Raw genomic sequence first — 15,000 nt, 5'->3', positions numbered from 1 at the left:
GGGCCGGGAGGACCGCTCCTCCTGCGTCGGACCCGAGTCATAGGAAGTGCCGTGTGGCGGGGCCGGGAGGACCGCTCCTCCTGCGTCGGACCCGAGTCATAGGAAGTGCCGTGTTGCGCTGGTGGGGCCGTGCCCGCCAACAGCCTTCAGTGGTCGGATACCACGTTTGCAAGCTCCCCGCTGGAATGGGGACTTAGAAGAAATGAGGGGAAAATTCCCCCGGAGCTCCGTGCCTGAGGGCGGGCTGTGAGCCGCGCCGCGTCCGCCAACAGCCTTCCATGGTCGGACACCATTGTTCGCAAGTTGCCCGCTGGAATGGGCACATAGAAGAAATTTCGAGGATAACATCCACCAGAGCGCCAGGGCGGCCGTTATTGCAGTATGCGTCCGCCTGGCAGCTCTCTTCCGCGGGAACCATTGGGCAATTTCTTTCACGGAGGTGGACATAGAAGAATTTTTGTTTCTAAAAACGTGGTTCCTAAAAATGTGCCCCAGGTGTTTTGGAAAACCCGGGTAAACCTGGGAAGTAGGCAAATGACCCTCTGACTAGGGGTAAAAACGTTTGCCTACTGCAGCGCCCCTAATGCAATTCGGCGGAACTGCAACGCCCCTGACGCCTAACGCTACCCCTGGTCAGCCTAAACCTCACCCCTGGTCGCCTAAACCTCACCCCTGGTCGCCTAAAAGTCACCCCTGGTCGCCTAACATAATTGTCAACCCCTGGTCGCCTAAAGTGGTCATAGACGATCCTGGGGTCGCCTAAGGAGGACTTAGAGAATGAATCCCGGCGGGCTGTGAGCCGCGCGCGTTTCCGCCAACAGCCTTCAGTGGTCGGATAACAATGTTTGAAAGGTCCCCGCTTGGAAAGGGGACTTAGAAGAAATGAGGCAAATTTCCCGGAGCGTGCCTGAGGGCGGCTTGATGAGGCGGGCTTGAAAAGTCTTTGGTAGTGGATTACAATGTTTGAAAGGGTCCCGCTTGGAAAGGGGACTAGAAGAATGATGGCAAATTTGAAGGAGGTCCCTGATGGAAAGAGGATTGAGGCAAATTTCCCCGGAGCTCCGTGCCTGAGTGCGGGCTGTGAGCCGCGCGCCCGCCAACAGCCTTCAGTGGTCGGATACAATGTTTGAAAGTTCCCCGCTGGAAAGGGGACTTAGAAGAAATGAGGCAAATTTCCCCGGAGCTCCGTGCCTGAGGGCGGGCTGTGAGCCGCGCCGCGTCCGCCAACAGCCTTCAGTGGTCGGATACAATGTTTGAAAGGTCCCCGCTGGAAAGGGGACTTAGAAGAAATGAGGCAAATTTCCCCGGAGCTCCGTGCCTGAGTGCGGGCTGTGAGCCGCGCCGCGCCCGCCAACAGCCTTCAGTGGTCGGATACAATGTTTGAAAGTTCCCCGCTGGAAAGGGGACTTAGAAGAAATGAGGCAAATTTCCCCGGAGCTCCGTGCCTGAGGGCGGGCTGTGAGCCGCGCCGCGTCCGCCAACAGCCTTCAGTGGTCGGATACAATGTTTGAAAGGTCCCCGCTGGAAAGGGGACTTAGAAGAAATGAGGCAAATTTCCCCGGAGCTCCGTGCCTGAGGGCGGGCTGTGAGCCGCGCCGCGCCCGCCAACAGCCTTCAGTGGTCGGATACAATGTTTCAAAGTTCCCCGCTGGAAAGGGGACTTAGAAGAAATGAGGCAAATTCACCCGGAGCTCCGTGCCCGAGGGCCGGCTATGAGCCGCGCCGTGCCCGCCAACAGCCTTCCACGGTCGGATACAATGTTTCAAAGTTCCCCGCTGGAAAGGGGACTTAGAAGAAATGAGGCAAATTCACCCGGAGCTCCGTGCCCGAGGGCCGGCTATGAGCCGCGCCGTGCCCGCCAACAGCCTTCAGTGGTCGGATACAATGTTTCAAAGTTCCCCGCTGGAAAGGGGACTTAGAAGAAATGAGGCAAATTCCCCCGGAGCTCCGTGCTCGAGGGCCGGCTATGAGCCGCGCCGTGCCCGCCAACAGCCTTCCTTTGGTCGGATACAATGTTTCAAAGTTCCCCGCTGGAAAGGGGACTTAGAAGAAATGAGGCAAATTCCCCCGGAGCTCCGTGCTCGAGGGCCGGCTATGAGCCGCGCCGTGCCCGCCAACAGCCTTCCTTTGGTCGGATACAATGTTTCAAAGTTCCCCGCTGGAAAGGGGACTTAGAAGAAATGAGGCAAATTCCCCCGGAGCTCCGTGCTCGAGGGCCGGCTATGAGCCGCGCCGTGCCCGCCAACAGCCTTCCTTTGGTCGGATACAATGTTTCAAAGTTCCCCGCTGGAAAGGGGACTTAGAAGAATTGAGCAAATTTCACCGGAGCTCCGTGCCTGAGGGCGGGCTGTGAGCCGCGCCGCGCCCGCCAACAGCCTTCCTTTGGTCGGATACAATGTTTGAAAGTTCCCCGCTGGAAAGGGGACTTAGAAGAAATGAGGCAAATTTCCCCGGAGCTCCGTGCCTGATGGCGGGCTGTGAGCCGCGCCGCGCCCGCCAACAGCCTTCAGTGGTCGGATACAATGTTTGAAAGTTCCCCGCTGGAAAGGGGACTTAGAAGAATTGAGTAAAATTCACCCGGAGCTCCGTGCCCGAGGGCCGGCTATGAGCCGCGCCGCGCCCGCCAACAGCCTTCCTTTGGTCGGATACAATGTTTCAAAGTTCCCCGCTGGAAAGGGGACTTAGAAGAAATTTGTGAAAATTCACCCGGAGCTCCGTGCCTGAGGGCCGGCTATGAGCCGCGCCGTGCCCGCCAACAGCCTTCCACGGTCGGATACAATGTTTCAAAGTTCCCCGCTGGAAAGGGGACTTAGAAGAAATTTGTGAAAATTCACCCGGAGCTCCGTGCCCGAGGGCCGGCTATGAGCCGCGCCGTGCCCGCCAACAGCCTTCCACGGTCGGATACAATGTTTCAAAGTTCCCCGCTGGAAAGGGGACTTAGAAGAAATTTGTGAAAATTCACCCGGAGCTCCGTGCCCGAGGGCCGGCTATGAGCCGCGCCGTGCCCGCCAACAGCCTTCCACGGTCGGATACAATGTTTCAAAGTTCCCCGCTGGAAAGGGGACTTAGAAGAAATTTGTGAAAATTCACCCGGAGCTCCGTGCCTGAGGGCCGGCTATGAGCCGCGCCGTGCCCGCCAACAGCCTTCCACGGTCGGATACAATGTTTCAAAGTTCCCCGCTGGAAAGGGGACTTAGAAGAAATTTGTAAAATTCACCCGGAGCTCCGTGCCCGAGGGCCGGCTATGAGCCGCGCCGTGCCCGCCAACAGCCTTCCACGGTCGGATACAATGTTTCAAAGTTCCCCGCTGGAAAGGGGACTTAGAAGAAATTTGTGAAAATTCACCCGGAGCTCCGTGCCCGAGGGCCGGCTATGAGCCGCGCCGTGCCCGCCAACAGCCTTCCACGGTCGGATACAATGTTTCAAAGTTCCCCGCTGGAAAGGGGACTTAGAAGAAATTAGGCAACTTTCCCCGGAGCTCCATGCCTGAGTGCGGGCTGTTTGCCGCGCCGTGCCCGCCAACAGCCTTCAGTGGTCGGATACAATGTTTCAAAGTTCCCCGCTGGAAAGGGGACTTAGAAGAAATTATGAATATTTTTGTTTCTAAAAACGTGATCCCTGAAAATGTGCCCCAGGTGTTTTGGAAAACCCGGGTAAACCTGGGAAGTAGGCAAATGACCCTCTGACTAGGGGGGAAGAACGTTTGCCTACTGCAGCGCCCCTAATGCAATTCGGCGGAACTGCAACGCCCCTGGTCGCCTAAACGCTACCCCTGGTCGCCTAAAAGCTACCCCTGGTCGCCTAAAAGCTACCCCTGGTCGCCTAAACGCTACCCCTGGTCGCCTAAACGCTACCCCTGGTCGCCTAAACGCTACCCCTGGTCACCTAAACGCTACCCCTGGTCGCCTAAACGCTTCCCCTGGTCACCTAAACGCTACCCCTGGTCGCCTAAACGCTACCCCTGGTCGCCTAACTGACCCCTCGTGTGTGGGGATCAACGTTTGCCTACTAGGGCGTCCTCCGGCGGCCTCTCGGCAGTACTGCAGGCCCATTTTAGCCGAGCCCATTGAAATGAATGGGGGAATTTTATACGTTTTTGCCTTTTTTTCCCCCCCTCGTTCTTTTTGTATTTATTCATTTATTTCAACTTTTACCGACTCAACCGCCCTCCGGCGTGCCCTCGGCGGTCCCGCAAGCCCAATTCGGCCGAGCCCATTGAAATGAATGGGGGAATTTTATACGTTTTTGCCTTTTTTTTTCCCCCCCCCTCGTCCTTTTTGTATTTATTCATTTATTTCAACTTTTACCGACTCAACCGCCCTCCGGCGTGCCCTCGGCGGTCCCGCAAGCCCAAATCGGCCGAGCCCATTGAAATGAATGGGGGGATTTTCTACGTTTTTGCCTTTTTTCCCCCCCTCGTCCTTTTTGTATTTATTTACTTATTTCAACCTTTACCGACTTAGGGGCCACTTGGCACCGCCTGTGCCCGGGGAAGGTGCTCATATTCGGCTTCACTGTCAGGCAGCATGCACTCCTCCTCCGGAGCTTCCATTTGGGCAAACTTAGGGGCCGCTTGGCACCGTCCGTGCCCGGGGAAGGTGCTCCTATTCGGGCCAAGTGTGACACACGCCCGCCCTCCTCCTCCGGAGCTTCCATGAGGGTAAACTTAGGGGCCGCTTGGCACCGCCTGTGCCCGGGGAAGGTGCTCCTATTCGGCTTCACTGTCACACAGCATGCACTCATCCTCCGGAGCTTCCATAAGGGCAAACTTAGGGGCCGCTTGGCACCGCCTGTGCCCGGGGAAGGTGCTCATATTCGGCTTCACTGTCACACAGCATGCACTCATCCTCCGGAGCTTCCATAAGGGCAAACTTAGGGGCCGCTTGGCACCGCCTGTGCCCGGGGAAGGTGCTCCTATTCGGCTTCACTGTCATGCAGCATGCACTCCTCCACCGGAGCTTCCATTTGGGCAAACTTAGGGGCCGCTTGGCACCGCCTGTGCCCGGGGAAGGTGCTCCTATTCGGGCCAAGTGTGACACACGCCCGCACTCCTCCTCCGGAGCTTCCATTTGGGCAAACTTAGGGGACGCTTGGCACCGCCCGTGCCCGGGGAAGGTGCTCATATTCGGCTTCACTGTCACACAGCATGCACTCATCCTCCGGAGCTTCCATAAGGGCAAACTTAGGGGCCGCTTGGCACCGCCTGTGCCCGGGGAAGGTGCTCATATTCGGGCCAAGTGTGACACACGCCCGCACTCCTCCTCCGGAGCTTCCATTTGGGCAAACTTAGGGGCCACTTGGCACCGCCTGTGCCCGGGGAAGGTGCTCATATTCGGCTTCACTGTCAGGCAGCATGCACTCCTCCTCCGGAGCTTCCATTTGGGCAAACTTAGGGGCCGCTTGGCACCGTCCGTGCCCGGGGAAGGTGCTCCTATTCGGGCCAAGTGTGACACACGCCCGCCCTCCTCCTCCGGAGCTTCCATGAGGGTAAACTTAGGGGCCGCTTGGCACCGTCCGTGCCCGGGGAAGGTGCTCCTATTCGGGCCAAGTGTGACACACGCCCGCCCTCCTCCTCCGGAGCTTCCATGAGGGTAAACTTAGGGGCCGCTTGGCACCGCCTGTGCCCGGGGAAGGTGCTCATATTCGGCTTCACTGTCACACAGCATGCACTCATCCTCCGGAGCTTCCATAAGGGCAAACTTAGGGGCCGCTTGGCACCGCCTGTGCCCGGGGAAGGTGCTCATATTCGGGCCAAGTGTGACACACGCCCGCACTCCTCCTCCGGAGCTTCCATTTGGGCAAACTTAGGGGCCACTTGGCACCGCCTGTGCCCGGGGAAGGTGCTCATATTCGGCTTCACTGTCAGGCAGCATGCACTCCTCCTCCGGAGCTTCCATTTGGGCAAACTTAGGGGCCGCTTGGCACCGTCCGTGCCCGGGGAAGGTGCTTCTATTCGGCTTCACTGTCACACAGCATGCACTCCTCCTCCGGAGCTTCCATAAGGGCAAACTTAGGGGCCGCTTGGCACCGTCCGTGCCCGGGGAAGGTGCTCCTCTTCGGGCCAAGTGTGACACACGCCCGCCCTCCTCCTCCGGAGCTTCCATGAGGGTAGACTTAGGGGCCGCTTGGCACCGCCTGTGCCCGGGGAAGGTGCTCATATTCGGCTTCACTGTCAGGCAGCATGCACTCCTCCTCCGGAGCTTCCATAAGGGCAAACTTAGGGGCCGCTTGGCACCGTCTGTGCCCGGGGAAGGTGCTCCTATTCGGGCCAAGTGTGACACACGCCCGCACTCCTCCTCCGGAGCTTCCATGAGGGTAGACTTAGGGGCCGCTTGGCACCGCCTGTGCCCGGGGAAGGTGCTCATATTCGGCTTCACTGTCAGGCAGCATGCACTCCTCCTCCGGAGCTTCCATTTGGGCAAACTTAGGGGCCGCTTGGCACCGCCCGTGCCCGGGGAAGGTGCTCCTATTCGGGCCAAGTGTGACACACGCCCGCACTCCTCCTCCGGAGCTTCCATTTGGGCAAACTTAGGGGCCGCTTGGCACCGCCTGTGCCCGGGGAAGGTGCTCATATTCGGCTTCACTGTCACACAGCATGCACTCCTCCTCCGGAGCTTCCATAAGGGCAAACTTAGGGGCCGCTTGGCACCGCCTGTGCCCGGGGAAGGTGCTCATATTCGGCTTCACTGTCACACAGCGTGCACTCCTCCTCCGGAGCTTCCATTTGGGCAAACTTAGGGGCCGCTTGGCACCGTCTGTGCCCGGGGAAGGTGCTCATATTCGGGCCAAGTGTGACACACGCCCGCACTCCTCCTCCGGAGCTTCCATGAGGGTAGACTTAGGGGCCGCTTGGCACCGCCTGTGCCCGGGGAAGGTGCTCATAGTCGGCTTCACTGTCAGGCAGCATGCACTCCTCCTCCGGAGCTTCCATTTGGGCAAACTTAGGGGCCGCTTGGCACCGTCTGTGCCCGGGGAAGGTGCTCATATTCGGGCCAAGTGTGACACACGCCCGCACTCCTCCTCCGGAGCTTCCATTTGGGCAAACTTAGGGGCCGCTTGGCACCGCCTGTGCCCGGGGAAGGTGCTCATATTCGGGCCAAGTGTGACACACGCCCGCACTCCTCCTCCGGAGCTTCCATTTGGGCAAACTTAGGGGCCGCTTGGCACCGCCTGTGCCCGGGGAAGGTGCTCATATTCGGGCCAAGTGTGACACACGCCCGCACTCCTCCTCCGGAGCTTCCATAAGGGCAAACTTAGGGGCCGCTTGGCACCGTCTGTGCCCGGGGAAGGTGCTCCTCTCCGGGCTAAGTGTGACACACGCCCGCACTCCTCCCCCGGAGCTTCCATTAGGGCAAACTTAGGGGCCGCTTGGCACCGCCTGTGCCCGGGGAAGGTGCTCATATTCGGCTTCACTGTCAGGCAGCATGCACTCATCCTCCGGAGCTTCCATAAGGGCAAACTTAGGGGCCGCTTGGCACCGCCTGTGCCCGGGGAAGGTGCTCCTCTCCGGGCTAAGTGTGACACACGCCCGCACTCCTCCCCCGGAGCTTCCATTAGGGCAAACTTAGGGGCCGCTTGGCACCGCCTGTGCCCGGGGAAGGTGCTCATATTCGGCTTCACTGTCAGGCAGCATGCACTCCTCCTCCGGAGCTTCCATTTGGGCAAACTTAGGGGCCGCTTGGCACCGTCTGTGCCCGGGGAAGGTGCTCCTATTCGGGCCAAGTGTGACACACGCCCGCACTCCTCCTCCGGAGCTTCCATTAGGGCAAACTTAGGGGCCGCTTGGCACCGCCTGTGCACGGGGAAGGTGCTCCTATTCGGCTTCACTGTCACACAGCATGCACTCCTCCTCCGGAGCTTCCATAAGGGCAAACTTAGGGGCCGCTTGGCACCGTCTGTGCCCGGGGAAGGTGCTCCTATTCGGGCCAAGTGTGACACACGCCCGCACTCCTCCTCCGGAGCTTCCATAAGGGTAGACTTAGGGGCCGCTTGGCACCGTCTGTGCCCGGGGAAGGTGCTCCTATTCGGCTTCACTGTCACACAGCATGCACTCCTCCTCCGGAGCTTCCATAAGGGCAAACTTAGGGGCCGCTTGGCACCGTCTGTGCCCGGGGAAGGTGCTCCTATTCGGCTTCACTGTCAGGCAGCATGCACTCCTCCTCCGGAGCTTCCATAAGGGTAGACTTAGGGGCCGCTTGGCACGGCCTGTGCCCGGGGAAGGTCCTCATATTCGGGCCAAGTGTGACACACGCCCGCCCTCCTCCTCCGGAGTTTCCATGAGGGTAAACTTAGGGGCCGCTTGGCACCGCCTGTGCCCGGGGAAGGTGCTCATATTCGGGCCAAGTGTGACACACGCCCGCACTCCTCCTCCGGAGCTTCCATTTGGGCAAACTTAGGGGCCGCTTGGCACCGCCTGTGCCCGGGGAAGGTGCTCATATTCGGCTTCACTGTCAGGCAGCATGCACTCCTCCTCCGGAGCTTCCATTTGGGCAAACTTAGGGGCCGCTTGGCACCGCCTGTGCCCGGGGAAGGTGCTCATATTCGGCTTCACTGTCAGGCAGCATGCACTCCTCCTCCGGAGCTTCCATTAGGGCAAACTTAGGGGCCGCTTGGCACCGTCTGTGCCCGGGGAAGGTGCTCCTATTCGGCTTCACTGTCATGCAGCATGCACTCCTCCTCCGGAGCTTCCATTTGGGCAAACTTAGGGGCCGCTTGGCACCGTCTGTGCCCGGGGAAGGTGCTCATATTCGGCTTCACTGTCAGGCAGCATGCACTCCTCCTCCGGAGCTTCCATTTGGGCAAACTTAGGGGCCGCTTGGCACCGCCTGTGCCCGGGGAAGGTGCTCATATTCGGCTTCACTGTCACACAGCGTGCACTCCTCCTCCGGAGCTTCCATTTGGGCAAACTTAGGGGCCGCTTGGCACCGTCTGTGCCCGGGGAAGGTGCTCATATTCGGGCCAAGTGTGACACACGCCCGCACTCCTCCTCCGGAGCTTCCATGAGGGTAGACTTAGGGGCCGCTTGGCACCGTCTGTGCCCGGGGAAGGTGCTCATATTCGGGCCAAGTGTGACACACGCCCGCACTCCTCCTCCGGAGCTTCCATAAGGGCAAACTTAGGGGCCGCTTGGCACCGTCTGTGCCCGGGGAAGGTGCTCCTATTCGGCTTCACTGTCACACAGCATGCACTCCTCCTCCGGAGCTTCCATAAGGGCAAACTTAGGGGCCGCTTGGCACCGTCTGTGCCCGGGGAAGGTGCTCCTATTCGGCTTCACTGTCACACAGCATGCACTCCTCCTCCGGAGCTTCCATAAGGGCAAACTTAGGGGCCGCTTGGCACCGTCTGTGCCCGGGGAAGGTGCTCCTATTCGGCTTCACTGTCACACAGCATGCACTCCTCCTCCGGAGCTTCCATGAGGGTAGACTTAGGGGCCACTTGGCACCGCCTGTGCCCGGGGAAGGTGCTCATATTCGGCTTCACTGTCCGGAGCTTCCATTAGGGCAAACTTAGGGGCCACTTGGCACCGCCTGTGCCCGGGGAAGGTGCTCCTCTCCGGGCTAAGTGTGACACACGCCCGCACTCCTCCTCCGGAGCTTCCATTAGGGCAAACTTAGGGGCCGCTTGGCACCGCCTGTGCCCGGGGAAGGTGCTCATATTCGGCTTCACTGTCAGGCAGCATGCACTCCTCCTCCGGAGCTTCCATTTGGGCAAACTTAGGGGCCGCTTGGCACCGTCTGTGCCCGGGGAAGGTGCTCCTATTCGGGCCAAGTGTGACACACGCCCGCACTCCTCCTCCGGAGCTTCCATTAGGGCAAACTTAGGGGCCGCTTGGCACCGCCTGTGCACGGGGAAGGTGCTCCTATTCGGCTTCACTGTCACACAGCATGCACTCCTCCTCCGGAGCTTCCATAAGGGCAAACTTAGGGGCCGCTTGGCACCGTCTGTGCCCGGGGAAGGTGCTCCTATTCGGGCCAAGTGTGACACACGCCCGCACTCCTCCTCCGGAGCTTCCATAAGGGTAGACTTAGGGGCCGCTTGGCACCGCCTGTGCCCGGGGAAGGTGCTCATATTCGGCTTCACTGTCACACAGCGTGCACTCCTCCTCCGGAGCTTCCATTTGGGCAAACTTAGGGGCCGCTTGGCACCGTCTGTGCCCGGGGAAGGTGCTCATATTCGGGCCAAGTGTGACACACGCCCGCACTCCTCCTCCGGAGCTTCCATGAGGGTAGACTTAGGGGCCGCTTGGCACCGCCTGTGCCCGGGGAAGGTGCTCATAGTCGGCTTCACTGTCAGGCAGCATGCACTCCTCCTCCGGAGCTTCCATTTGGGCAAACTTAGGGGCCGCTTGGCACCGTCTGTGCCCGGGGAAGGTGCTCATATTCGGGCCAAGTGTGACACACGCCCGCACTCCTCCTCCGGAGCTTCCATTTGGGCAAACTTAGGGGCCGCTTGGCACCGCCTGTGCCCGGGGAAGGTGCTCATATTCGGGCCAAGTGTGACACACGCCCGCACTCCTCCTCCGGAGCTTCCATTTGGGCAAACTTAGGGGCCGCTTGGCACCGCCTGTGCCCGGGGAAGGTGCTCATATTCGGGCCAAGTGTGACACACGCCCGCACTCCTCCTCCGGAGCTTCCATAAGGGCAAACTTAGGGGCCGCTTGGCACCGTCTGTGCCCGGGGAAGGTGCTCCTCTCCGGGCTAAGTGTGACACACGCCCGCACTCCTCCCCCGGAGCTTCCATTAGGGCAAACTTAGGGGCCGCTTGGCACCGCCTGTGCCCGGGGAAGGTGCTCATATTCGGCTTCACTGTCAGGCAGCATGCACTCATCCTCCGGAGCTTCCATAAGGGCAAACTTAGGGGCCGCTTGGCACCGCCTGTGCCCGGGGAAGGTGCTCCTCTCCGGGCTAAGTGTGACACACGCCCGCACTCCTCCCCCGGAGCTTCCATTAGGGCAAACTTAGGGGCCGCTTGGCACCGCCTGTGCCCGGGGAAGGTGCTCATATTCGGCTTCACTGTCAGGCAGCATGCACTCCTCCTCCGGAGCTTCCATTTGGGCAAACTTAGGGGCCGCTTGGCACCGTCTGTGCCCGGGGAAGGTGCTCCTATTCGGGCCAAGTGTGACACACGCCCGCACTCCTCCTCCGGAGCTTCCATTAGGGCAAACTTAGGGGCCGCTTGGCACCGCCTGTGCACGGGGAAGGTGCTCCTATTCGGCTTCACTGTCACACAGCATGCACTCCTCCTCCGGAGCTTCCATAAGGGCAAACTTAGGGGCCGCTTGGCACCGTCTGTGCCCGGGGAAGGTGCTCCTATTCGGGCCAAGTGTGACACACGCCCGCACTCCTCCTCCGGAGCTTCCATAAGGGTAGACTTAGGGGCCGCTTGGCACCGTCTGTGCCCGGGGAAGGTGCTCCTATTCGGCTTCACTGTCACACAGCATGCACTCCTCCTCCGGAGCTTCCATAAGGGCAAACTTAGGGGCCGCTTGGCACCGTCTGTGCCCGGGGAAGGTGCTCCTATTCGGCTTCACTGTCAGGCAGCATGCACTCCTCCTCCGGAGCTTCCATAAGGGTAGACTTAGGGGCCGCTTGGCACGGCCTGTGCCCGGGGAAGGTCCTCATATTCGGGCCAAGTGTGACACACGCCCGCCCTCCTCCTCCGGAGTTTCCATGAGGGTAAACTTAGGGGCCGCTTGGCACCGCCTGTGCCCGGGGAAGGTGCTCATATTCGGGCCAAGTGTGACACACGCCCGCACTCCTCCTCCGGAGCTTCCATTTGGGCAAACTTAGGGGCCGCTTGGCACCGCCTGTGCCCGGGGAAGGTGCTCATATTCGGCTTCACTGTCAGGCAGCATGCACTCCTCCTCCGGAGCTTCCATTTGGGCAAACTTAGGGGCCGCTTGGCACCGCCTGTGCCCGGGGAAGGTGCTCATATTCGGCTTCACTGTCAGGCAGCATGCACTCCTCCTCCGGAGCTTCCATTAGGGCAAACTTAGGGGCCGCTTGGCACCGTCTGTGCCCGGGGAAGGTGCTCCTATTCGGCTTCACTGTCATGCAGCATGCACTCCTCCTCCGGAGCTTCCATTTGGGCAAACTTAGGGGCCGCTTGGCACCGTCTGTGCCCGGGGAAGGTGCTCATATTCGGCTTCACTGTCAGGCAGCATGCACTCCTCCTCCGGAGCTTCCATTTGGGCAAACTTAGGGGCCGCTTGGCACCGCCTGTGCCCGGGGAAGGTGCTCATATTCGGCTTCACTGTCACACAGCGTGCACTCCTCCTCCGGAGCTTCCATTTGGGCAAACTTAGGGGCCGCTTGGCACCGTCTGTGCCCGGGGAAGGTGCTCATATTCGGGCCAAGTGTGACACACGCCCGCACTCCTCCTCCGGAGCTTCCATGAGGGTAGACTTAGGGGCCGCTTGGCACCGTCTGTGCCCGGGGAAGGTGCTCATATTCGGGCCAAGTGTGACACACGCCCGCACTCCTCCTCCGGAGCTTCCATAAGGGCAAACTTAGGGGCCGCTTGGCACCGTCTGTGCCCGGGGAAGGTGCTCCTATTCGGCTTCACTGTCACACAGCATGCACTCCTCCTCCGGAGCTTCCATAAGGGCAAACTTAGGGGCCGCTTGGCACCGTCTGTGCCCGGGGAAGGTGCTCCTATTCGGCTTCACTGTCACACAGCATGCACTCCTCCTCCGGAGCTTCCATAAGGGCAAACTTAGGGGCCGCTTGGCACCGTCTGTGCCCGGGGAAGGTGCTCCTATTCGGCTTCACTGTCACACAGCATGCACTCCTCCTCCGGAGCTTCCATGAGGGTAGACTTAGGGGCCACTTGGCACCGCCTGTGCCCGGGGAAGGTGCTCATATTCGGCTTCACTGTCCGGAGCTTCCATTAGGGCAAACTTAGGGGCCACTTGGCACCGCCTGTGCCCGGGGAAGGTGCTCCTCTCCGGGCTAAGTGTGACACACGCCCGCACTCCTCCTCCGGAGCTTCCATTAGGGCAAACTTAGGGGCCGCTTGGCACCGCCTGTGCCCGGGGAAGGTGCTCATATTCGGCTTCACTGTCAGGCAGCATGCACTCCTCCTCCGGAGCTTCCATTTGGGCAAACTTAGGGGCCGCTTGGCACCGTCTGTGCCCGGGGAAGGTGCTCCTATTCGGGCCAAGTGTGACACACGCCCGCACTCCTCCTCCGGAGCTTCCATTAGGGCAAACTTAGGGGCCGCTTGGCACCGCCTGTGCACGGGGAAGGTGCTCCTATTCGGCTTCACTGTCACACAGCATGCACTCCTCCTCCGGAGCTTCCATAAGGGCAAACTTAGGGGCCGCTTGGCACCGTCTGTGCCCGGGGAAGGTGCTCCTATTCGGGCCAAGTGTGACACACGCCCGCACTCCTCCTCCGGAGCTTCCATAAGGGTAGACTTAGGGGCCGCTTGGCACCGCCTGTGCCCGGGGAAGGTGCTCATATTCGGCTTCACTGTCACACAGCGTGCACTCCTCCTCCGGAGCTTCCATTTGGGCAAACTTAGGGGCCGCTTGGCACCGTCTGTGCCCGGGGAAGGTGCTCATATTCGGGCCAAGTGTGACACACGCCCGCACTCCTCCTCCGGAGCTTCCATGAGGGTAGACTTAGGGGCCGCTTGGCACCGCCTGTGCCCGGGGAAGGTGCTCATAGTCGGCTTCACTGTCAGGCAGCATGCACTCCTCCTCCGGAGCTTCCATTTGGGCAAACTTAGGGGCCGCTTGGCACCGTCTGTGCCCGGGGAAGGTGCTCATATTCGGGCCAAGTGTGACACACGCCCGCACTCCTCCTCCGGAGCTTCCATTTGGGCAAACTTAGGGGCCGCTTGGCACCGCCTGTGCCCGGGGAAGGTGCTCATATTCGGGCCAAGTGTGACACACGCCCGCACTCCTCCTCCGGAGCTTCCATTTGGGCAAACTTAGGGGCCGCTTGGCACCGCCTGTGCCCGGGGAAGGTGCTCATATTCGGGCCAAGTGTGACACACGCCCGCACTCCTCCTCCGGAGCTTCCATAAGGGCAAACTTAGGGGCCGCTTGGCACCGTCTGTGCCCGGGGAAGGTGCTCCTCTCCGGGCTAAGTGTGACACACGCCCGCACTCCTCCCCCGGAGCTTCCATTAGGGCAAACTTAGGGGCCGCTTGGCACCGCCTGTGCCCGGGGAAGGTGCTCATATTCGGCTTCACTGTCAGGCAGCATGCACTCATCCTCCGGAGCTTCCATAAGGGCAAACTTAGGGGCCGCTTGGCACCGCCTGTGCCCGGGGAAGGTGCTCCTCTCCGGGCTAAGTGTGACACACGCCCGCACTCCTCCCCCGGAGCTTCCATTAGGGCAAACTTAGGGGCCGCTTGGCACCGCCTGTGCCCGGGGAAGGTGCTCATATTCGGCTTCACTGTCAGGCAGCATGCACTCCTCCTCCGGAGCTTCCATTTGGGCAAACTTAGGGGCCGCTTGGCACCGCCTGTGCCCGGGGAAGGTGCTCCTATTCGGGCCATGTGTGACACACGCCCGCACTCCTCCTCCGGAGCTTCCATGAGGGTAGACTTAGGGGCCGCTTGGCACCGCCTGTGCCCGGGGAAGGTGCTCATATTCGGCTTCACTGTCAGGCAGCATGCACTCCTCCTCCGGAGCTTCCATTTGGGCAAACTTAGGGGCCGCTTGGCACCGCCCGTGCCCGGGGAAGGTGCTCCTATTCGGCTTCACTGTCATGCAGCATGCACTCCTCCACCGGAGCTTCCATTTGGGCAAACTTAGGGGCCGCTTGGCACCGCCTGTGCCCGGGGAAGGTGCTCCTATTCGGGCCAAGTGTGACACACGCCCGCACTCCTCCTCCGGAGCTTCCATTTGGGCAAACTTAGGGGACGCTTGGCACCGCCCGTGCCCGGGGAAGGTGCTCATATTCGGGCTAAGTGTGACAGACGCCGGCCTATTACCCCCGGAGCGATGGAGCTGGGGGCGCTCGCTCCCCGCCCGTGCCCGGGGAAGGT

Source organism: Idiotropiscis lumnitzeri, unplaced genomic scaffold, assembly GCF_059441095.1.
Source record: "Idiotropiscis lumnitzeri isolate Australia: NSW breed Sydney's pygmy pipehorse unplaced genomic scaffold, RoL_Ilum_1.0 HiC_scaffold_283, whole genome shotgun sequence".
NCBI classification, from domain to species: Eukaryota; Metazoa; Chordata; class Actinopteri; order Syngnathiformes; family Syngnathidae; genus Idiotropiscis; species Idiotropiscis lumnitzeri.
The sequence above is the reverse complement of the archived record's forward strand: the minus strand, read 5'-3'. Positions refer to the sequence as shown.